This window comes from Oryctolagus cuniculus, chromosome 12 (genome assembly GCF_051225735.1).
Source record: "Oryctolagus cuniculus isolate XC-2025 breed Fujian yellow rabbit chromosome 12, ASM5122573v1, whole genome shotgun sequence".
NCBI classification, from domain to species: Eukaryota; Metazoa; Chordata; class Mammalia; order Lagomorpha; family Leporidae; genus Oryctolagus; species Oryctolagus cuniculus.
In genome coordinates, this window is record NC_142878.1 from 20,462,970 (window position 1) to 20,486,850 (window position 23,881).

A 23,881-nucleotide genomic window follows, 5' to 3' on the forward strand; every position below is an offset into this window, starting at 1 on the left:
TTTACGGGGGGAGCCAGCAGCTGCGACATGACAACAGCTTCATCACTGAAGTTATTCCTACTGTGCTTTTAATGTTTCCCTTTCCATCACAAAGGAGTGTCAGCCACACAAAATGCCTCTAGAACAGGGAATTCATTTCAAGCCTCCTCCTCTTCTTCTTGGGCAAGATCAGAAAAATCTACATGAATGACTGTCTTGTATTTCTGACCACTACTCTACAGTGTCCACGAGTAAACAGCCGGTGTGTACCCACTTCACTTGAGTGTACCCTCACACCACTAAGTCAAGATGCACATTCTACACGAAGGGAAACACACGGGAACCGATGAAAGCCAGGACAGTACGCACTCTCGAGGGCACTGTCACTGCTGTGGCTAACAACCCTAGTGCCCCATCTGGCCAGGTGTGCTGGGCCTCTCCATTCTCCCAGCCTTGTGCCGCGTCTCTCCCTCCTTGGTGGGCACTTCTGGTCAGAGTGGGGCCATCTGCTCACAACAGCACTCCCTCCTCGGAACCCCATTCCTGTTAACTCCTCCCACGGGGGCCCCCAGCTCCACCTCTGAATGAAACAGCCCTGCCAGCACCATCCTGCACCCTGGGTTGACTAGTTGCAGGTGGACATCTGGCCCATGCTGACCAGGGACATCCTATCCTGAGAGGGGGGGCCCAGACAACCGTGCAGCCTTGGGGTGGCTGGAGCTATGGAATATGAGTGTGGGCACTGTGCAGATGTCATGGTCTCTGACGCGGCTGGAGAAGCAGGTGAATGGAGCAGCAACTCACAGCACAAAGGGATGGAAAGGGGTCCTACTGGCTCATGCACTTGACCCTTGGTCATCAAAATCTTTCTTCTTTCAACAGACTCAGGTTAGCTTCAGCACTTACACCCCCAAAGCTGTATTTCACATAAAGAGGGGGGAAAACTCAGGAATGTCAATCTTAAAACATGCAGGAGCATTTTAATTTAAATTGGTTGAGCACAGATATTGCAGGTAACGCAAGTAAGAAGCCAGTGCAGGTACAGAATGTCTACTTACCTAACACACCTAGATGATGACTAGTGAAAATCCTACTGGAAATAGCTAAGCTCACAAACCCGGCGTCACAGTGAGACAAGCTTCTAATCAGGTTAAGCTCCGTGGCCGCTCAGTCAACGCTGCCAATGCCAGGCTCCGGCACTGCAGCGATGACTCCCAGCCTCCCGGCTTCGCGGAGCATGGTGACAAGGGCAATGAAAGGCCTCTGGAACAAGACACACTCACAGCACAGCGCACGTGGGAGTGCGGAGGAGATACTGCTTCATCTGTTTTGAAATCTGAGCAAGATGGCTCAGTGAGGGGTGCAGGGCCGGCACCAAGTTCAGTTAGAGGAGAGAGGCAGCAGCGGGGAAGAGGAGGGAAGGTGGGCAGGGGGCTGACACTGGCAGCCTGGAACTCCAGGGGAAGCAGCCTGGATTTTTACCGGAAGCTGATGTCCATGGCAAGTGCTGCGGGAGCAGAGTGCGGGGCAGAACGGAGGAGGGACCCAGACAGGGGGCAGGATGATCAGACGGAAGAACATCACAGCCAGAGAGGGCGCGCAGTGCGGGGCGGGGGGATGGTGACTCCTAAGAAGCCACGGGCCCTCGGGGAGCTCTGAATGTGACCTCTGGGAAAAGTCTCTGCAGATGCAATTAGGTTAAGCAGTCTCAGGATGAGCTCCTGGATCACTGGTGGCCCTAAACACAAAAGCCACACATCTCTGCAGGAGAGACATGGCCCAGAGAGGAGAGGACCCGTGGAAGTGGGTGCAGAGCGGCCCTGCCGACACCTTGATTTCAGACCCGTGACGTCCAAAACCACAAAGAACCAGAGTCGGTGGTTTCGGGCCGAGTTGAAGGTAATTTGCTGTGACAGCTGCTGGCAACTCTAAAAGCCTGAACCGAAACAGCAACAGTGGAAGCGAGCAGAGGAGGAGAGAGACTTCAGACTCATTCTCCACGTGGGGTGACGTCACAGTCACCCAGGAAGCTTTATAAAGACACAGAGGAACCCAAATTCAGGGAGTCTGGGAGGGGCTCCAGGCGGGCGTCTCCACAGCCACCATGGAGGACCTGGCTCTAACAGCAAGTCAAGGGCTCCCGGTGACTGCTCCCATGCACAGAGTGAGCAACAGATACAGGGCAATCTCACAGGCCTCTGGGCTGGCCAGGGCGATGGCCTGATTATAAAGAGAAACAGGATCTGTGACATCCAGGGACAGAGTGGGGAGACAGGTCGGGAACTGCAGACAGCCACGGACCTAACCTTCCCCGCGGGTGGCTGCTGGAATCATGAACACCAACAACAATGTTCGCTTTGAAAAGGGCAGAGCAAGGGAGGCTGGGACAGAGCTGGGAAATGAAACCAACCAGGACACAGCTCCTTCGGAACACCGGGCTGGAGGAGGGGAATGGCAGGCAGGGAGGGAGGCTGCGATGAGGGCGTGGGACGGGGTTCAGGACGAGGATCTGTAGAAAGGGGGCCGCTACAAACAGGAGAAGCCCAGGGGCCAGGCAAGAGAATGACAATGCACACCACCCCTGGGAAACACTGGGACACTGGGGGCCTCACCCACCCTCAGACAGACCGAGCCCAAACAACCAAGTGCTTCCAGCCCCAGGCCTCCCCCCTCTCTCCCACTTCCTCATGGCTAAGAACCTGGACGGAATCCCCTGCTCCCACTAGTCCACGTCCAGCGCGAGCTGGCTCATTTCAGCTCTGCCCCAAATCCACAGGTGCATCTGATCACCTGTCGTACACCCGCACCCCATTCCCACCCCCACCCCCCCCACCGAGAGTCTCTACAGGAGGCACACCTGGAGGGCGACCCAAGAGGGCCACACGTGCCTCAGCACTTCTCCCACAGGCGGGCCGAGTCTGGAGCCCACTTCCTAGGGCTGGCCTGGCCTCACTTGCTGACCGACAGGATGCACAGGAAGTGATGTTCTGAAATTGCTAGAGCCAGGCAGGGCAGGGCCTTGCAGCTGCTGCCCGGGGCTCTCGGAAGGCCTGAGATGCTGCTTAAGAAACCCAGCCGCCCTGGGACTGCTGTGCCGTGGAGTCTGCGCCATGGTCAGCAGCCGCGCCGGGGTGCAGGCCAACATGGACTGCCCAGCCCAGCCCAGGCATCAGCTGACTACCGCCAGTGCCCCAGAATCATGCCGTAAATAAAATCATGGTGGTCTGGGGTCGCTCATTATCCAGGAACAGGTGCCTGCACAACAAGGCCCAGAGCCTTCGGCACAGTCTTCCTCTACACCTCCATGCGGTTCCCCGTTCTACATCGAGTTGAAGACAGCCACCACTTTGACAGAGACTGTCACCCTGGTCCTGCCTCCTGCCCCTCCCCAGCTGGCCCTCTGCCCATGGAGAGTAAGAATTCGGAGAAACCGAGGCTCTCCGTACCTCCAGCACAGGGCACACCAGGGGCGACACAGCAGGCGCCCGGTGAGGGAGGGGCCCCCTTGCTTGCGGTGCAGCACAGCCCAGACCTGCTCAGGGAGGCAGAGATGTGGCCGCCGAATGCAGGAAGGTCTGGGCGAGCCCCGGCCCCGCGGCTCAGCACCCAGGAGTGCGCAGGGGTGACACGGCCCGTGCAACGCCTTCCAAACTTCACCTGACTTCTGCTTCAAACTCCAGAGACTTAAACAGGTCCACTTAGCTAGCAAGCGTGAGACGAAAACTTGACTCCTCGTGCACGCAGTTGACGATAACAAGAAAGGTTCCTGGAAGCTGCAGAGAATCCCGAAGCGCACTGACACGCCTAAGAAGCCCTTCCAAGGGGCGGGGGCTCTTCTCGGTGTACGATTCATAGTTCAGAAGTTAATGCGCAGTCTGCCAAGAAACCCAGGGAAGGAGGCACTGTCCGACCGAGAGACGTCCAGATATCCACACACCTCCGCGGCCCGGGAAGGAAGGTAGCGCCACTCCCAGTTTTGTCTGCCTCGCAATTTCATACTCTTTCCAGGAGACAATGCCGACAAGTTTTTGACTCCAGGTGCTCATTCCAGACGGAAAGCTCTGCCCTCTGGGGATGTCACACACACCCACAGAGCACAAGCACCCGGAGTCCCACACAGGCTGTGCACCGCAGAGGAACAGGGCAGACACTCCAAGACGGGGCGGAGGCTGGCGCACTCCTGCCACATGGGCCCGTCCTGAGACAGCTCACCTAACTGCCCACCTGGAGCCCTGAGGAAAGCCCACGGACACCAGGCTGCGCCTGACACTGGTTCACAGAGAGGCAGGGCCGACCCCCATACTCTGCAACGTGTCACCTGCGCCCTGACATGCCCCACCCAGTCAACTCTAAGTAAATCAACAGCACTGAGTCCACCGCGCCTAAGAAACACTGCTTACTGGAGAGCCTCCTAAAGTAAACAGACGTCGATGTCTGGCCAGAGAACTAATTACGGCAGCACCATCACACCATCACAGCCTGGCCCCTACGGAGGTCACCGGCTGCGACTCTGAATGGCCACTCATTCAGAAAACCTTCCTGAATCCACACATGCAGGTCGGAAATGGTCTTTGCGTCAAGGTACTAAGACCTATCCAACAGGAAAATGTGTGTGTGTGTGTGTGTGTTCATTCCCTGTGCAGCCAGTGACGTGCACCGGGTGGGCCAGCTCAGCACAAATATCGTATGTTTTTCTCTGATCTGCGGTAAATGAGTACAAAAAATGTAACGTATATGAGCAAAACTGACATTTTAACATTTGATGATTGTCTACAGCTCATCTCGACTGTTGAGGAACAGTGTTTTTTTCTTCTTACTGTTTATTAAGTTCTTAGTGGGGGTTAAGCTTATGATTATAAAATAAACTGAAAGTAGATCATTGCAAAAAATTAAAAGAAAGAATAAAAAAGGAAGGAGGAGGGAGGGTGGGAGCGTGGGCGGGAGGTATCACTATGCTCCTAAATCTGCATATATGAAACACACAAAATCTGTTCACCTTACATAAAAAAAATGTTTTTTAAAAGAAAAAAATCCCAAAATGTTACAAGAAATGACTTTGATATAGTACATGATTTACACAACTCAAGACAGTAATGATTTATCATTATATATCATTGAATCTGTGCTAATTTATAGTAACTCCATACTTCTTTACCTATTCACAGCAGTTTTGAAAAACATGAAACTTCACAGATTCCTTTTCCACCACTGGGACCTTTTCCTATCTGAGCCTCTGTCACAGGATTTCAGGAGGCCAAGTGCATGAACTGTAAATGAGAGGCTGAAACATGCACCCCACTCCTTCCTCCCCGCTGCAGAGTGCCCTTGGCCTCGTGGCACTAACAGTTCTGCTTCACTCCCTGGCCAGCATGCTGGCGGAGGCCACGTGACTTACTGGGGACAATGGATCGGGTGCTGAAGTGTGTAGGAGGAGAGACGACTACAGCAGACCCAAACCAACAAAATGCAGCCCAGGGCACAGCCGCCCCAGCACAGCCAGACCGAGGACTCGCAGCCCCTCATTTCCGGACAAGTCCAGCTCCTTACACAGCGCACTAACCCACGCTCTGCATTTCAAGGCCAAAGTTACCTAAGCAGCTTCCTTAGCACCTAGATCTTGGGGCTAAATATTCACCAAAAATCAAATACATACCCTCTGATAGTTTTCTATAAAAGAATACTACTTCGTTCAGAAGGAAGAAGTCTAGAATTAGAGATAATTTCATATGCATCCCTCTTAAATTGGTTATGAGAAAATGGAATTTTTAAAAAATGCATAGGGAAGATGTTAACATTATATTGCTCATCTTTTACTTCTCTTCTCAGTAAGTCATTATGTCCATTAAAATCTGTGATCCCTGAAATAAGCCAAATCATATGTATATATATATAAAAGTCTTAATTCCTCTTGATCAAATTTATACAGAAAAGAATTAGGACAAAATCATGAATCATTTGGCGAGGCACTGATTCTCTGAAATCTTTTCATGTACAACTTTTATTTATTTATTTATTTATTTTGGCTTGGTCTTTTTATTTCAACCAAGTTACAAAAAAGTAGTACATGAAACAACTGTCTGACATAAACACCTAGATTCTACCATTATCAATATTTACTCACATTTGGTTCACTTATCCCCATTTTGTGTCTGGAGTTCTTGAAAATCTTCATACAATTTCACACTTAAATATAGTGCTATGAATATCTAAGACTAAGGGCACTCCCAAAATCTAACATTACCACATCCAACAAAACTGACAGTTTCCTAGTATCACCTAACACAAAGCCATGCTCACATTTTGCCTACTGAGTCTGAAGTTACCTCTTCCAGTTTTTCAAATCAAAGAATCCAAAAAAAGATCCACTTATTAACCATATCTGTTTTCTTCAAAAATCAAAGATTTTTATTTGGAGGAGAAAAACAAGTAGAAATGACACCAGAATAGGTCAACATTAGTAATGTGAGGAAAAAGACTAATGTATAAAGTTGTTTCAAGTAGATGTGAAAATTAACTTTAGTGCAGACACACACACACACTCATTAGTAAATAATTTCATATCCCTAAATTTCTTGCTAAGTAAGTATTATCTACATTTTGCAACTGCGTTTAAGACCACTGCCAGAAATTATCAAAACCTAAGCCCCAATCTTTGTGGTTGGGTTAGTGGAATGCCAGGTTTAAGCAGATATCTAAGGCTGTCTCCTTTAGTATAGTTGGAAGGGGAAATACTACCTCACTACTTCCTGTTTATATAGACAGCATTGTATTGATAAACCACTTACTCATGCTGGCCTATCAGTGTCTTGAAAGCACCCCTTGATGTCTCTTACTACTAGCTCTGTCAATTCAACAAAGGTACTTTGTGACTATATTCCTAATTTTGAATTGTCTTTTAACAGTCTCCTGCCTGCACCTTGGAGCTGTTTTGAATATACTACAACTCCCAGGTCACAGGGCTCAATAAATATCAGCTATATTCTAGGAACTTCTAGTTCTCTACAACGTCCTAACAAGTCACCATGCCATAATCTACTATGTGCCACGGCAAAAAAAAACTAGGATGCAGTGAAAGTTATGTAGATCAAAGGGTTTCTAAGAACGATGATGTGGTGAGTGCCGCCAGAGGGCAGCTTCTAGAGTTAACAGCATAACTTGTCAGTAACTGATAGCGTAGAGGCAGATGTGCTCAGCGCCTCTCCAGGTTCCCCCACCACACTGTGCTGGTGACATCACTAAGGTTACCACCTGCTGCCTGGTAAATAGTTTTGGACAAAAGGTTCTCAAAAAGCTCACGGCAAATGCATATTATGAAACAGCAGTGCACATATTTCAAAATGTTTTATACCAAAATAAACTTCTAATTCCATTTCCCACAAACCTTGAGAAGTTCCCTCGTATGTGTCAGGAAAAGCACAATTCAACCTTCACAGAGACAAGGCAAGGTTGACCAGTTCTGTTTTGGTTCATTCCTTGTTAACGATGTCCACACTCACTGCCAACTTGAAACCACCACCCTCACACCTAGCAACGTCCATGCAATGACAGGTAAGCCCTGACACTACCCCTGTGGGACAGGCGTTTACTGGCACTGTTTTACAGATAACCATGGAATCAAAATAAATGAAACTCTGTTCTTGGAAGTGGTGAAATTAAAAAAGGAAAAATTCAAGGGATTATTTTCATAGTTGTATTAACACAATAATCTATGCACCTTCCATTAAAAAAAAAAAAGAACTCACCTATTTAGAATGTTTAGGCTATCATGGGGGGTTTTCATTCAGAGTCTGTTCTTGTACAGATTCTGAGTCAGGTCCTACATAGAAGTAAGGTCGGAGAGGTACAGTAAAATTGTCAGTGAAAGTACACATGAGCGACTTCTCCAGCGTAACGTAGAATGAGATCTCACCCAGCTCATAGTCCAGGTAAATGCCAATGCCCTTGGGCTTCTCTCCTAACACCCGGGGGTTTGGAACAATTCCTTGTGCATCACAGCCACCACCCTTCAGCTGGACCCTCCAGCATCCCTGTGGCACTGATGGGGCCCTCCTTCCCTCGGTGGAGAGAGAGACTGCACAAATGCCAACAGCCCATTCAGGCTTGTCTCCCACTTCTACCTCCCAAAAATACCTGCCAGAATGAAAATACGGGAATCCCAGCACAACTGGATTGATTACAAATCTTTTTGGAAGATCAGGAACCTTTTGCTTTCTCTTTGTATATCTCACGGATTTTTTTATCTTCAGAGACAATCAGGTTAGTGTGTGCTGTTTCAGGGTCTAGAATTACATCCACTTTAAATTTCTTTATAATTTTCTGCAGAGCAGAATACTGGGGAGGAAAGTTACAACTTTCTCTCTTTAAATCAACTGAAAAGATAGATGGACTAACCTCATTGTCAGACTTCTTATAAAAATTTTTGACTTATGATAGTAGCTCCACTTCAGGCATCACACTGTGCTCTTGTACCTTGTTTAAGAGGTGCTGGAGGGCTGAACCATAGTTTGAAAATTCTGCTATGTTGGTGCTGAGCGTCTGTTGATTGTCCCTCTCACTTTCAAATACCCTCCAGAGAACCGCTTGTTGCTCACGTTCTAAAAACTGGTTCAAGTTCTCAAATTCAGAGGATAGTTGTTTTCTTTGGTTTTCCACTTTCTTTCTCAGCTCAAAGGGCTTTTTGCTTTGAATGCTTATTAAATTTTGAATGTCTGCCACTTGCCTCTTCAGGGGCTCAATGTAACTGTGGATCCTGCCCCTGTGATCAGTGGCAGCCTCTGTGATGGGCCTCACGTGGTGGCCCTGGTGGTCAGGGAGCTGAGGGCACCGGTGACACAACACCTCCAGGTCCTCCTCACAGAACAGGGTCAGGATCTGGCTGTGCTTCTCACACCTGGGCGACTCTCCCTGACTCTTCGTCTTGTTCCTCCTGGGCTGGAGACGCTTGGCAATTTCTATCATCCTTCCCAATTGGGCATTGTCCATGACACGCCCTTCTCTGCATTGGTGACGGCAGACAGGGCAAGGGAACCTGTTCTGTAGATCTGCCCAGGACTGTTGGATGCAAGAGCAGCAGAGGTTGTGTCCACACTCAGTGGTGATGGGGCTTCTCAGGTAATCAAGACAGATGGGGCACTTGGCTGCTTCCTGCAGTGCTGCCAGGGTAGCTATCTCTGCCACTCACCTGTGAGTAAGGCTGGGGACTGAGCTGAGCTTTCTTCAGGACGTGACACTACAGGTGTCTCCAGTGGGAGGCAAGTGTGCCCTTGGACTTCGCCGACCTTCCTGGAGATAACTGATGATCTCACTGCAGTCCCCTTTCAGTCCTTCAGGTCTTAGTGTCAGTCTTAGAAGTCCTCTGAGTCTTCAGACCCTCGAATTCTAACTGGCAAAAGGAGTTCCACCCACAGGCCTGCAGCCAATCACAGCTCAGTGGGAAATGTACCCTTCCAGCTTTTGGCAGCTCAAAGTTGATGTGAGTGAGAAGATTTCAGGGCCCGGGGGCTCAGGCGGCCCTGAAGACCCCCAGCTGGACGCCCACCACGGGTTCCTGGCGAGGCGGCGGCCGCGAGGGCCTCATGTACAACTTTTACTACAGGAAGAATCTAAAAGACAAGCATCTGAAAGGCTACCTGGAAAAAGAAGTATCTTAAACCGTCACTGGCCGCAGCATCCAACATGTATTAAGCGATCAGCATTTCAAATAAAGAAACTTGATAGTACAAAATGTTTGATGATGGGTCCAAAGTTCAAGAGTAAGTATTGAGGCCGGGAATAGAAACCAGCATTGGAAAATCCTTGTATCCATAACTCTCCCTTACTACTGAAATAACTGCTGCCAATCTCTTTTCCTTTTTGCATAAATTTCCTGGCAGGCCTCTCTTACTACTCCTAATATAATCACACTGATGTATGTTTTTTTTAGAAATTCCAAAAAATATGGGCACATCAGGGCAAGCAAACACAGCCTTAGAACTTCCCTGGGCAGTGTCTAACAAACTACTTACTGAAGAGATATCTACTTGCTACTGTATGCAACAATAAAATCCCAAGACAACTTCTTAGAAAATATTTTAGCTTGTTCAACTGTGCATGACAGAGTTTTGAGGGGACAAATGACTTTAAAACAAATTCAGACTTATGAATACTTTTTAATGAGCTAGAAAGCACAGCACAATTTGTAGCTGTACATGATGCACACTGATTCCATGCAGGCGCACTTCCTTTTATATCACTTTTCTTCTAGAGTACGTCTGATCAATCCCTAAACCATGAGATCAGGAGGTATTAGAAATAAGAATGTAGGGGCCGGCGCTGTGGCATAGTGGGTAAAGCCGCCACCTGCAGTGCTGGCATCCCATATGGGCACCAGTTTGAGTCTTGGCTGCTCCACTTCCGATCCAGTTCTTTTCTATGGACTGGGAAAGCAGTGGAACATAGCCCAAGTCTTTGGGCCCCTGCACCCATGTGGGAGACCCGGAAGAAGCTCCTGGCTTCAGATCAGCACAGATCCCGGCCATTGTGGCCAACTGGGGAGTGAACCAGCAGATAAAAGTCCTCTCTCTCTCTTTGTATGTGTGTGTGTAACTCTGACTTTCAAGTAAATAAATAAATCTTAAAAAAAAAATAAGAATGTATACAAAATCCAGTTATTCCAAGAAATGGAAGCACTCTCTATTGCTGCATTTTAAAACTGCAAAGTAATAGATAAACTAGGTCAACTGCACAAAAGCGTTTTTGAGACTCTTGATGGTAAATGATGCTTGCCACAACTCCAGTGCTACAGAAGCATGGCACCCAAAGTGCATTTTGGCTTGCAGCACCAACCCACCAGCTGCACACTCAGGGAGCAAGCGGAACCTTCTTGCTCTCCATGAAAACACAGAAACAGGAGAACTTCTCCAGGATCACAGACAACACATTGCTACATGGATTCTTACAATCCAGCCACGTCTATCATCGGAATACAGGGAGAATGCAATCAAGGGTTTAAGAATTAGAAGACACCAAAGGTCCCCTCTCCCCCAAAAAACATTCCCATTTACAAAATCTTGAGCCATCAGATTCTCGGGAAATGTCCAGCCATTTTCAGAGAGGCACAATTTGAGAGTGACAAGTGACCTTAGATACACTGGTTCACGGCATAGATGTGCGCTGTTCAACAGGCCCGTGCTGTTAAAATGGAAAACTCTGCTCTCCACGTTAGCCACACCCCACGTGCTCAACAGCCACTCCTGATCAGTGGCCCAGTGGCTACCACGCTGGACATCCAAGACAGAGAACATGGCCACTGCTGGGCAGCACTGGCACAGCTTTCCGCACGTGCCGAGTGCAGACGCACCCTCGAGGTCACACGGCCAGTCAGTGGCGGGCTCGGGCTCAGTTCTGTTCTCAAGATTTATGCATGTTCATAGAATCTGGACTCTACGTTTCTAAAAGAGCTTCTGGAAACTACACCAGGGCTGGAAGACACTCTCAAAGTTCCATTTCTCTCCCTGGTCACGAAGAAGATGTCCCACTGTCCATTGAGGGAAAGGAAACATTCCTGCAGCAAAAACAATGCTTCCCTTGGGACTGCCACATTTTCCCTGGGGACGCCTTTTGGAATCTGCAACATAAACTGCTCTCAAAGTGTGATTCACCAATAAAAACTCACTGCATAAACAACTTCCAAATTCAGAGCTCTTACAGATACTGAACAGGCATTCGACGCAATTCCTTGCCATTCTGGACTGTTTATAAGAGCCAAGAATAAAAAGAAAATTCCCAAAACAGGAAGAGCATTCAGATCACAAGTGAGAAACAAGGCAAGGATGTCCACTATTACCACTTTCACTAAACACCGTTCTGAGAAGTCCTAGCCTAACCCATGAACTTGAAACAGAGGACGTCAAACAGTGTCACTGCCACAGCAACGAAACGGTTAAGAGCTACTTGAGAAGAGAAGGCACAAGCCCATGGAACAGAAGGGACATTTTAGAAACAGACTTCTCAATATACAAGAAAGCAATGGGGGATGGAGAAAGGGCAACCAGTAACTAAGAATCAGATTATTCAATCAATCGTACTTGGAAATGGATGCCACTTGGAAAGGAGGGAAAAAAATGTTTGGAGTGGCTTCTTACAATCCACAATGAATTTTAAAATATTCAAAAGATAAATATACATAGTCATAAAATTAAAGAAAAAAAAATAGGTTCACTTCTTATCCCTAAATTAGGAACAGTGTTTTAAACATGAAAGCAACAGAAAAATCCAAAGAAAAAAAACTGGAACACTTGAGTATGTAAAATCCAAAACTTCTGCATAATGAAAAGTATAAAATTATATATCCAACAAAGCTAGAAAAAAAATCACAATACTGCGTCACAAGCTTAGTATTTTTAATAGGTAAATAATTTAACAAATAAAAGGAAGAACACAGATATCTCCATGGATACTTCATAGAAAAATGGGCCGAGAACAGGAATAGGCAATTCACAGAGAAATCAAACAATGGCTAATGATCCTCCTCCATAGTTCTAAAGTGCTCAATCTCATCAATTTTAAAATGTAAATTAAAGCAAGATTCCATTATTCACCAATCTAGTAATCTCATTTTGTTCAAGTAACACTGCTCTAACATACCACAGGTGAGAAATCTGGCACAATAATTACAAACTAACTTAGCAACATATACCACTCCTATAGAAACATTCATTAACTGTGCCACAGCAATTCTAATTTAGGGTAACTTTGAACTGAGGTCAAGTTTTATGCAGTAAGGTATTAATTATGTCATAATAATGGCAAGAAACTGCAAATAACTAAGCGTCTGATAATAATGGGTCAATGAAATAAATCCTGTAATTCCACGTGATGAAATCATATTTACCACAAATTCCCAATAGCAATGAAAGAGCATTAGGAGAACCAAGGAATACAAAATATATACAGGGTACACCTGAAATGTATTGAAAATATTCAATAATGCTTGAGAAGAACTAAGGATACCATAATATTAACAATGGTTATGAGAGTAAAATTATGACTTAATTTTTAGATTTTCTGGTATGTTCGAAACGTCTACATTGAGTATCATTTATTTAAATTGGAACTGAACATATCTGAAGCACACCTTTTGTTGACTAAGTTGTCCTCGATGCTTCCATTTCTAAGGACAGGTATCACTCCAGCCCTCTGGCTGAGAGGAGGCTCGGGATGTGTGTTCAGCAGAGGGCCACGGAGCATCCAAACTGCTCACAATCCCCACCCCCCACGGTGTGTCGGGCACACGGCCGAGGCAGGCGCCGTGGCAGCAGTGACTCTACGCAACCTCTCCATGCACCTGTCACTCCTCCATCCTTGGAGCAAGAAGAAAATCCAAGTCTTCTGCTTCCACGGCAGATATTCTTGGTGAGGATTCCATCATGGGGACGCTCACTCAAAGTTCCCACTCACGTCAGTTATCCTCGGAGCACAGATTGGCTGCTGAAGCCTAACGGCCTACTTGGAAATGTTCCAGTCTACAAAGCTTGTTTTTGGATGAATTCCAGAAAGAAGAGAATTCTCGACACCACGCACCAGGCAGCGGCCGACTTGCCCTCCTCTGGCCTGGGCCCACCTTCCCGCACTCTCGGGCTGCGTGTGGATTTGCCTTTTATTCTGAGCCCGGCTGAGGGCAGGACAGCAGGCAGCTCAGAGACGCAGCGGTGGTCTCACCTGTACCTGCCAGACGGGTCTGCGCGACACACCAAGGGAACATGCGCACTGATGCACCGGGGCCGGGGGGCAGCTGGGGGCAGAAGAGAATTCACGCACTGGAGGGGACGGTGCACGCACAGGCGGTGTGGTTCCAAGTGCTACCAAAGGTGCTCCAACGAGGCACGCAGGGCCCTGTGGCCAGAACAGGGCAGATGACAGAGCCAGGAGACTGCCGGCAGCACCTGCCTGGACTCAACCTCACTCTCACCTTCCCTGAGTCCCGGCCGCCAGCATGGCAGAGGAACCCGACCCTCTCCTTTCCTGAAATCCCTAAGGTCCAAAAGGCAAATCCCTTTCATCTCCTTAGGCCACAGTCCTAGCTGTGAGCCTGGATCGGGTTTCTCGGGATCCAGGGTAGAGTGGCCCTGCCGGACACCGCCACAGGGAGGCCGGCTCGCGGTGGCTCTCTGCGTCTGTCAGCCCAGTGCCCACGTCTGCTCAACCACCACACACGAGCCTGCCGCTCTTCCCCCTGACAGCCTGGACACAACGTTGTACGGGCTTCTCCAAACACTCCGCACACCCCAAACATACATGAACAACGCTGAAACATGCTGACTCGCCGTGAAGCACCGACTCCCAGAGTTCACTAACTGCGGAGGCCTGCGGCAGACACGGGCTAACTGGAGGACACCACTCACCTCAGAGAGACCACCGCAAGTGCTCATCTAAAAGTGGTGGCAAAGAAGAGATTAAACACAGGGCTACCAGACAATGGGAGGCTACATTGGACAGCCCATGTCTAAGGCATCTGTTACACCACACCTCATCCCTGCACGGCTGAGCTGAATTTCTTTACTGGGGTTTCCACGTGGGGACGTGGCTTCCTCCTGCTGGCCCGATCTCAACATCAACAGACACGCCTGCCGGCGCCCCTTGGCTTCTGCGGAGGACTTAATCCCGTAACATCTCCCCCCTGAGCCTCTGCTCTCGAGGGGAACAAAGCTGCCTACTCGATCAACCTGACCCCTGTGGGGAAGTGAGGTGGCTAGCCTAACTACAGAGGACAGGAGCACAGAACTCGCCGTCGAACGGATGGTGTCCATGATGTCTGTGTCCCAGCCTTCTAGAAGAGTCTTCAATCGCGTGCACAACGTCACTGGCGCCAGCACGGAGAGTTAGAGCGGAACAACAGGTGTTCACTCTCCCACCGTCACCTAAAGAGGCAGAAGGCAGGAAAAACCCTGGCCCTGTACACGGGAGGTCAGATGGATACCAGCCTTTCAAAATACACGACACACAAAATGTTTGCGTGATACCCTGGAAGATACCTGAGCTCTCGGGCCAAGAACAAAAATCCAGAACAGGCGGCATCTTCAACAGGGAGCTCAGCATTTTATCCCTACACGCTCCTGAGTGTGGGTACCAGCCAGTGCACTGAGGCGACCTGACTCCCCACGGCCAAGTGCACATCTAGCAGGATGACCACAAAAAGAGACTTCACGGGTGAGTTTACAAACAACACAGCACACACCACACTGGGCTCCAACCTCCAGGGACACTGAACAGTGAGACGGCATTGCTGACGCGCTGGGTCCGACATCTCTTCCCTCATAGCACCTCCTCCCTGGACACCCCGCTTCCAAAGGCAGGCTTCTTACTGTATCAAGCCCATTGCCTTTGTGACTGTGCTCAGCAAACTGCACAAACGGAAAAAGAACAGAGGGTGAACTGCAACACACCACATCCTGAGCCGAGGGCATAAGGCAGAACCATGCACGGCAGGAAGCTGAGCCAGGGAGGCGCTCTGCAGGCAACCTCTTCCCTTCCCAGGGACTGTGGTTATGTGACTTAAGGCCTCTCGGGAAGGTTCACACTTGTGGCATCTAACTTCACAGCTCTTGCTTCTGTTTTATGACAACTCTGATTGCCAACGCTGGTTCAAGTATTTCGTTTGCCTCTTTAGAAGGATCCATGAACACCAAGGCTTAACCCCTCGTGGAAAGGATGGGGATCACACACACATCCACCCTGGCAGAGCACAAGGGCTTTTTATCCCTAAAACAAGACTTGCAGGAGGCAGTACCTCTGCAGTGGGCTTGGGTCTCCAACTAAGACAGTGCTAACAAACAGGGGGATCCCCCAGGCCTCCTCTGATGACCCTGGACTGCCTCCTGCCCCTCACAGGGGCCTGCTGCCCCAGCCCCTGGCCCTGACTTTTCTCCCCTCTTGCTGAGTGCACCCTTGGTGCCGAGAGCACAGTACCAGATGCCAGAGTCACCGACACGCATGAAAATCCCTACTACTACAGGGGAGCTCACGGTCTACAGGGCAAACAGAAGCAGAGACACAGCTCCAGTTCTCGGGGACAAAGCCAAGCACACGTGCCTGAGGAGTGCTAAGGGAGCACAGCATGAGAGGGGCCGGGGCGGGAACAGGGTCTGGGAAGGTTTCCCATAGCAGAGGCACCTGTGCTACATCTCGGAAGGGTGATCCCACCTGGCAGGGCAGACCCAGCGCGAGAGGACACATCTCCCAGGAGACCACAGCGGCACCTGCCCAGGCCTGGAAGCAAGAGTCAGGGACACAGGAGACTCCCTAAGCACCCCACGGGAAGATGAGCAGGCAGGCCCAGCGCTGTGGGAGCCCTGTCTCACCAAGGGACACCTCCACTGCACCCCAGAGTGCCCGCGTGCGCACACACACACACACAGACACACACATGCACACGTGCATGTCAGGAGGCTCCACGCCTGGCTAAGCCAGGAAAGAGAAGTTCCCTGCAAGGCAGGAGCTGAAGGCAGGATCTGGGCCGACCTTCCGGTTCACAGTCACAGGGTAAGGGGCCAACGGCCCAGAGAGGAAGTGGAGGGGAAGGAGGCAGAACCATGGGGAGAAAGATAACAATCTCGGTGCTGACCTTTATATTGTGGCCAAAAGCTGCGAGGTTATCTGCACTTCCCATCGAATGCTATTAAAACACCAAACCTAAATCTGTCTGCTCCCACGCTGTCCGCACAGAGAACATTCAGTCTTGTACCAAATCGGATTCCAAGACCCTTGTCACGGTCATGATGCTGCGGTCAGAATGCCACCAGGGCAGTAACACGACAGGACCCGACCTGTCATTCTCAACACACCCAAACCACACGCTCCAAACCACGGGTGCTAGGTTCTCCTCCCAGCTCACGGATGGCTCTCCTGTAACTTCCCAAACACCTGGGCCAGAGAATTCCACCAGACACGGTGAGATGGGGGGTACTGTTTGGGATCACCATGGGTATGTTTTCTCCAGGCCCCAGTGACTGCAAACAGCTCACATAAAACCAGAGCTCATGAGGCCTCGTTGTAGCACAGTGGTTGAGCCGCTGCCCCCAATGCTGGCATCCCATATGGGAGGCCGGTTCAAGCCCCAGCTGCTGCACTTCCCATCCAGTTCCCTGCTAATGTGCCTGGGAAGGCAGCAGAAGATGGCCCAAGTGCTTGAGCCCCTGCACCCATGTGGGAGACCCAGAAGAAGCTCCTGACTCTTGGCTTCAGAACAGCCCAGCTCAGGCCATTGCAGTCATTTGGGGAGTGAACCAGCGGATGGAAGACCTCTCCTTTCTCTGTGTAACTCTGCCTTTCAAATAAATAAACAAATCTTTAAAAAATCAGCTAAAGAAAAGAAGTAATAGTAACATAAACTTCAGAAAGAAGAACGCCATTTCCTCCCAGTGCTGTTCTGCACAGCAAGGTCTGGGTGGGGCCCAGAACACACAGAGACAAAGACACCCCCTTCCCACCCAGTAGCCTCCCTCTGCCCAGGGGACACACCACTGTCCCCTAACCACACACAGCCACGCAGTCGGACAGACGGCGCAGCTTCTTCAGAACGTGGCTTAGTAGTTTTGTGAAAAGTCAGACGTACACTGTTTCAAGAGACCCAGTAACTCCACTAGTAAACATCTACTGAGGAAGACCAGCAGGCGTGTCCACACAGAGACCTCGCAAGCGAGTGTCCATTGGGAGCGTCGCTCCTGAGCGCCAGACCTCGGAGACGGTCCAAGCATCTGTCAGCCACTCAGTGGATACACAACGTGGGACAGCCAGGTCACAAAACACGTCTGGTCATGGAAACACAAAGTACTGGCACACGCTCCAACAAGTGTGCACACAGAAAACAGGCGGTGAAACTATACAGGCTAGACACAGAAGGCTAGCTACTGCATGATCTTACCCGTGACACTTCTAGAAGGGCAGAAGAGTGGTCGCCGAGAGCCGGGCATGGGAGCAGCAGGAGCAGGTGCAAGAGGGAAGCGACCAAGTCCCAGACACTTGCCAGCCCACTGAGTTACATGCTGGAGCAGGTGAATTCCACAGCACGTGAAGTAAGCCCAATAAAGCTGCAAAGAGGAGGGGTGGAAACCAGCACACGCTTTCTCCCAGCGTGTGAGAATTCCACTCCGAAAGTCCTCCTCTCGTGGCATGGATCTGGGAAGCCTCCCCCCTCCCCCTACATACACACACACACACGCACACACACTTGCCCACCTGGCCAACTCCTCCTCAGGGCATCAACCTAACCGCTGAGCTTCTCCTGGCACCAGATGCACCTGCACACCAGTGAACAGGACGTTTGTGCCTCTCTCCCAGGGCAGCCGGGACACACTCTCAGGGGCCACGATACGTCTAGGAGCATGCTTCATCCTCTCATTCTGGCGCGCAGTCGCACTGCATTGAGAGTTAGGCTGGAGCAGACCATCAGCACTTGCACCGTGTGGCACTAACAAGACGCCAAGAGAGGCAGGGTTACAGCCCAGGCACTGCCTGAGGGCAGCGGCAGGCCAGATGCAACCACGCCGCACAGGGCAAGGCCCAGCATGCCAGCAGTTCCCAGACGGGGCTGCTGGCCGGAAGCCTTGAGTCGTCCGTGGCAGGAGAGGCATCCTGAGCCCAGACGCCTCAGCCTGGATGAGTCCATGCAGGATGCTGGAATCGTGAAGAGTGCTGTGTTTCAGCAAAACAACATCACACACAGAAGCACAGTTATGTTTGGATTTTAATGACTTTGCACTTGGTACTTCATGATGGACTGGCCTTGGTTTGCAGTTACAAAAGGGACAGAAGCACACGGAGCTGATCCCTAGCTGCAGGTTCCCACACACCTATCTTGTAACAGAGGGAACCAAGTAGTACAGGTGGTCCACATAACAACAGAACCCCGCACAGCTGAAGCCAGGGGCACCCAGAACACCCACCCTTTAAAGGACTCTATCTTCCCTACTACAGCCCAATGCGTGGCACAGGAAAACCCGCACACACACAGGAGAGTAGTTGAACTGCCACTGACATGGCCCTCGACTGCTCTGTCCCCAGATTAAGCAGCTGGTCACCGTCCAGGCACCGCTGTACATGATGAGATTCAGGGCAAGACCTGGAGGAGGAGGAACGAGAAGATTGCAAATAAAAGGGAAAACTCAGACACTCTGGCAAGTGCTAGTCTAAACAAACCGCACAACTCTTGACACTTGTAAGTGTCACAAGCGGGTCTCTAAGCCTCCGCAGTTCAGCGACTATGTGACGCGTGTACCATGTGTGATGGTTCATTTTACGTGCCAGTTTGGCCAGGCCACAGTCCCCAGTCACCCAGGCAAGATCTAAGCTAGGTGTCGCCGTGCACTGTGGTTAACGTCCGTGCACCATCTGTTAACCTGACGTAAAGGAAACTGTCCTGGGTAATCCATCCCGAGCCCTGGAGAGCAGCCGAAGCTCTGGAAGGGGGTCCCGGCGGGGCACAGCAGCTCCCCACGGCCCCGGGAGCTGCACCCGCTCCTTCCTCACCGTCGGGCCGGCAGCACCCAGAGTCGCCTGAGCCCGCTGCAGCCACTCTTCTGATACACCCTCCCATTAGCTCTACTCCTCTGGCCGCACCCTCAGTAACACCACAGGACTGCACAGTAAGCCAACACGCTGTAGTAAGGAGAAGCAGGTTTGCGGCTGTGTAAGAAAGAAGTGACAGATACAGAAAGAGGGAAGGCTGGAATGGACCTCATGGTGTCGGACAGCAATCGGAGGGATGAGCACAAACTAATGGTCTTCATGTGTGTCTATGTGCAGACGGTACACACACACACTCATACACACACACGGATCAGTGTACAAATACACGCGCGTACCCCGCTCTGCCTGCCCACCGAGAGGGCCCACGAGCAAGCACAGCTCACCCAGGCCCAGGCCCTGATTTCCACGCATCATTCTCAACACCAGCAATCAAGGCTCCTGGGTCAGTGGTCAACTCCAGGGCCGTGCAGGGAAATGACAAAACAAGCCGAAAACATCTTGTGCCAAAACACCAAGACAGGGCTCGACAAAGCATGGGGCTGGCCCACAGGACACGGCAGCCAACAGCCTGGGGTCCCAACGGCCAACTCTGGAGTGATTTGAGTGGTAAATTAATAAAGCTTTTGGATGACAACCCACAGAATAAAATTACCATCCACACCCCGTTTGATGTAACTGAATGCGACACACAGAGGTGGAAGAGAAGGATCCCTTACAGGCCCATTCCAATTAACAAACAGAAGGAATGGAGGAAACACAGAATCCCCAGCATACAGCAGTAACTGCTGCGGGCAAGATTCACTGATGATGCTAACATCTACGGGGGATGCGGAAGGACAAACACGAACAGCAGCCACAAAGCGTCTCGCACCGCCGTATTTTTCAGTGTCACAGAGAAAACAGCAACTTCAGGCAGACACCGCTAACCAAGTGAGCGGGGTCAGACGCTTCCTCATCACGGGCTCCTGGCGTGACGCCCGGGGAAAGTATTCCTCCTGCGGACTTTCTGACAAAACCACACGGCCTCGGTCTCATCAAGGAAGCCGCCGGACCAACCCAGATTGAGAGCGAGCCTGCAGAATGCCTGGCTGGCACTCAGCGAGGCAGGCGTGGGCGCGAACACGCGGGAGGCGGCCCCGGGCTGCAGGTGATGAAGGAGACCCGACGCACGCGGTGACATGCGCTCCTGGGCTGGAACACAGAGCAGACCACGGGGGAAACCTGAAACCCACACGAGACCTGTAGCAGGAACAAGCACTATACTGGTGCTACTTTCCTGGCTCATTCGCCGTTCCACGGTGAGGAAGGCTGGCAACACCAGTGGACAGGTCCATATGAACTCTTTGTGCTACTTGGACAACTGTTATGAAATATGAAAATTATTTCAGAATAAAAAAGGGGGGCAGCCACAGTTAAAAAAAAAAAAGAACTACATCAGGCCCTATTTTTTTAAAAAAGTTTTAAAAAATCATGAACTTTTTAATTTAAAATAGGAATACTATATACTCCAATTTTATTGCAATAAATACTATAAGCAGCAATGTTTAATGTAGTTTTTTTAAAAGCATGCTATAATCCCACCTTCTCTGCTGAAAATGAAAGGAATGGTCCCCGTGGGAGCGGGGAATGGGGGACGGGGGGATAAAACCAGGAATTCTGTACAGGACCAGTGAGTCCTTGTGGATGCAAAGCGAAGGCTGAAGCAGTCTCTGATTCACTCACTGTTTCGCAGATGTCTGTGAAGTCCCTGCTGGGCTGTAGCACCTGCCAGGCCCGGGGACACTCCTGTGACAGGGGCCCTACACCACAGAACTCACTCACACTCCAGCGAGAGGGACCGGCAGAAACCAAGGCAGCAAATGAAACACAAGCAACCCGGCCAGGGCCCACAAAGGACACAGGACTCTGTGACAGAGAAGAAGGGGCAGAGGAGGGAGAACACGCCACAGGTGCCAGGCCCCCGGCCTGGGGCCCCACGCAGCTTCAGCAGCCAGGTCACCCCACCTGACTCGACTTCCAGAAAGGGCCCCCAGCCCGCTGAGGGGCGGGGCGGGGCAGAGCAGAGCAGCTCGGCCTGGGCACAGCAGGCCCCTCCAGGTGATGGGGTCTGACCCACTTGTCCTTTTGTACATTTTTTGCATTTTCCATGTGTATAAACACATATACATACATACACATATATATATACATAAATGCATATATGTGCAAACATACAGGATGGAATATTACCCAGCAATAAAAAAAGAACAAAACCCTGTGTTTTGTAACAAAAGGGATGCAACTGGAGACCGTTCTGCTTAGTGAAATACGAAGGACGAAAAAGTCCTTATTTCCTAGACCACTGAGGCGGCGTGGGCAGGCCCCAGTCACAGTCATTAGAGATCATTGCACACCAAAGAATTCCCTGGGGCTGGGAAAGGTCGGAACCGTGCTGGCCCTGAACCCGGCAGCCGCGTGCACCCCGCCTTGCATTTGCTAACGTCCTGCCAATGCCTTTGGACAATGCCGCAGGGCACTGTCCCTGTAACCAGATTCCAAACGAGGAAAATGCTCCCTGGAACCAGCCATCTCCTTAGCCCTTTGAGGCAGATCCCACCTCAGGGGGGGCCTGACGCACCCAGGTGCTGATCCACCTACCTGGGCACCCCCACGCCACCGGGCGACTGTGCAGCAGGAGCACCAAGGACACACGGACACACACGCAGGATTCTGGGCTGTCTCCTCCTACCCTTCATTTTCTGCAGTCACACACACAGCAGACACAACAGGGCCGGCACCACTCTGTCCTAGGTAGCCTAAAACAAGCTACACCTTCTCTCACCCAAGGGAGACCCAGGCTTCCTAGGAAAGCACTAAGTGCCGCCCACCGGCCACTCCTGCCCGCTAGGCCCAGCCCCGCCACCACCAGCCTTTGGGGCTCCCACCGAGCCCGACACCCTCCCGCTCTCATGTGACTGAAGCGCCATTGAGATGCCGTCAGCAGCTAACAGGGTGGCTGAGCGGCAAGGCACCAGGGAGAAGGGGTGAGCACGCCCACGCTCCGGCCAGCGCGAGGCTCCCATCCCCCTGACCCTCCCTCCCGTGCCTTCTGATGAACCTGAACCTCGATGTTCGTGGCTTCTCAAGTCACAGCCAGCCACCTGCCCACGACAGTCCATCAACGTGGTCACTGCACATGAGGTTGTCCCTGCCTCGTGGTTGGGGACATCCTGAAAACCCCACCGAGTGCTTGGCATGAAATTAAAAGTGAAAGCCAACTCGAGGCCGGCGACATTCTCCCTCCCTGCTGCTGTCCCCACCAAACCCCTCCTGGAGCCCCAGGGACCCTGCTGAGGGCCACGCTGCACCTGCAGGTCCCCACTTAACCCAACGGCCTTGGCTGAGAAACTCCTAAGAGCAACTTCTCTTCAAAGCAGGAGACATTTTCCAAAGATTCGGTTCAGGTCTTTTCCTTTGTATACCTCTCTGCAAAGTCAAAATGCGACCTAAGGACACGTGATTGCCTTCTGACGCTGCGTTTACGACTCTAGAAAACTAGACTCAGCGGGGTTTCGTGCACAGCCGCCCCTGACAGCACCTTGAACCCATTTCCTGGGAGCAGCCACGACTTGGGCGAGGGGCCTGTGTTTCCTGAGTTCCCTCCACAAGTGCCCGGGGCGCTCCCGGGAAGGGCGCACAGCCCTGGGACACGAGGACCAGGCAACCAGGCTTGCAGCTCTGCCCAGCATGTGTCTGAGGCATGGGCAAAGGTGTTCTGTTTGCATTTTGTTCAGATGTGAACAAAAGAGGGAAGAATGAGGGCCGATGGATGGAGGGCTCCTTGTCAGGCTGTCAATCAGATTCCATGACGGCCGCTTTTCAGGACAATGAAATGGGCCAGGGACAACCGAGCGACTGGAGCCCCTGGTACAGAACCCCACAGACCCCACACCCTCCTGTGAGGGAAGAGGCTGGTCTGTGCCGGCCCTCCCCAGCCGGCAAGTTTGCGGGATGGGAGTGGCAGGCCGTGCACACCTGCTCTCCGTCTCATCTGTACTAGTACAGCCTCACTGCTCAACAGAATCGGATTTTTAGAAAATTAACTTTCATTAAAAAAAATTTCACAATATGCAAGGGGGAAAAGAGTCAAACTGCAGCATAAAAAGGCCCCCAGGCACTGGACTCCAAACTCCTCAGATTTAAAGAAACGCACCAAAATGAAGAGGTGGCCCAACAGGAGGAGAGAAAAGGAAAGGGAAATACCACAGGGTCAAAAAGCAGCAAACGGGGGAGACGGAAGCCAGTTTAATAAGAAAGCAACCATCAAGGCTCAAAGCACACAGAATACCTACGAGTGGTCTTCAAAACGTTCCTGCAAAGTGGCGCTGAAAGCAAAGCTTATGTTGGTGCAAAAATATCC

General features: G+C 50.8%; 1 protein-coding gene and 1 pseudogene across 3 annotated transcripts in view; both read right to left on the reverse strand.

The window, feature by feature from the left end:
* Nucleotides 1-23,881, reverse strand: part of PELI2 (pellino E3 ubiquitin protein ligase family member 2) — a 144,459-nt gene that overhangs the window by 99,393 nt on the left and 21,185 nt on the right. The window lies entirely within an intron of this gene.
* LOC127483746 (tripartite motif-containing protein 75 pseudogene) lies at nucleotides 7,723-9,148 on the reverse strand (annotated as a pseudogene).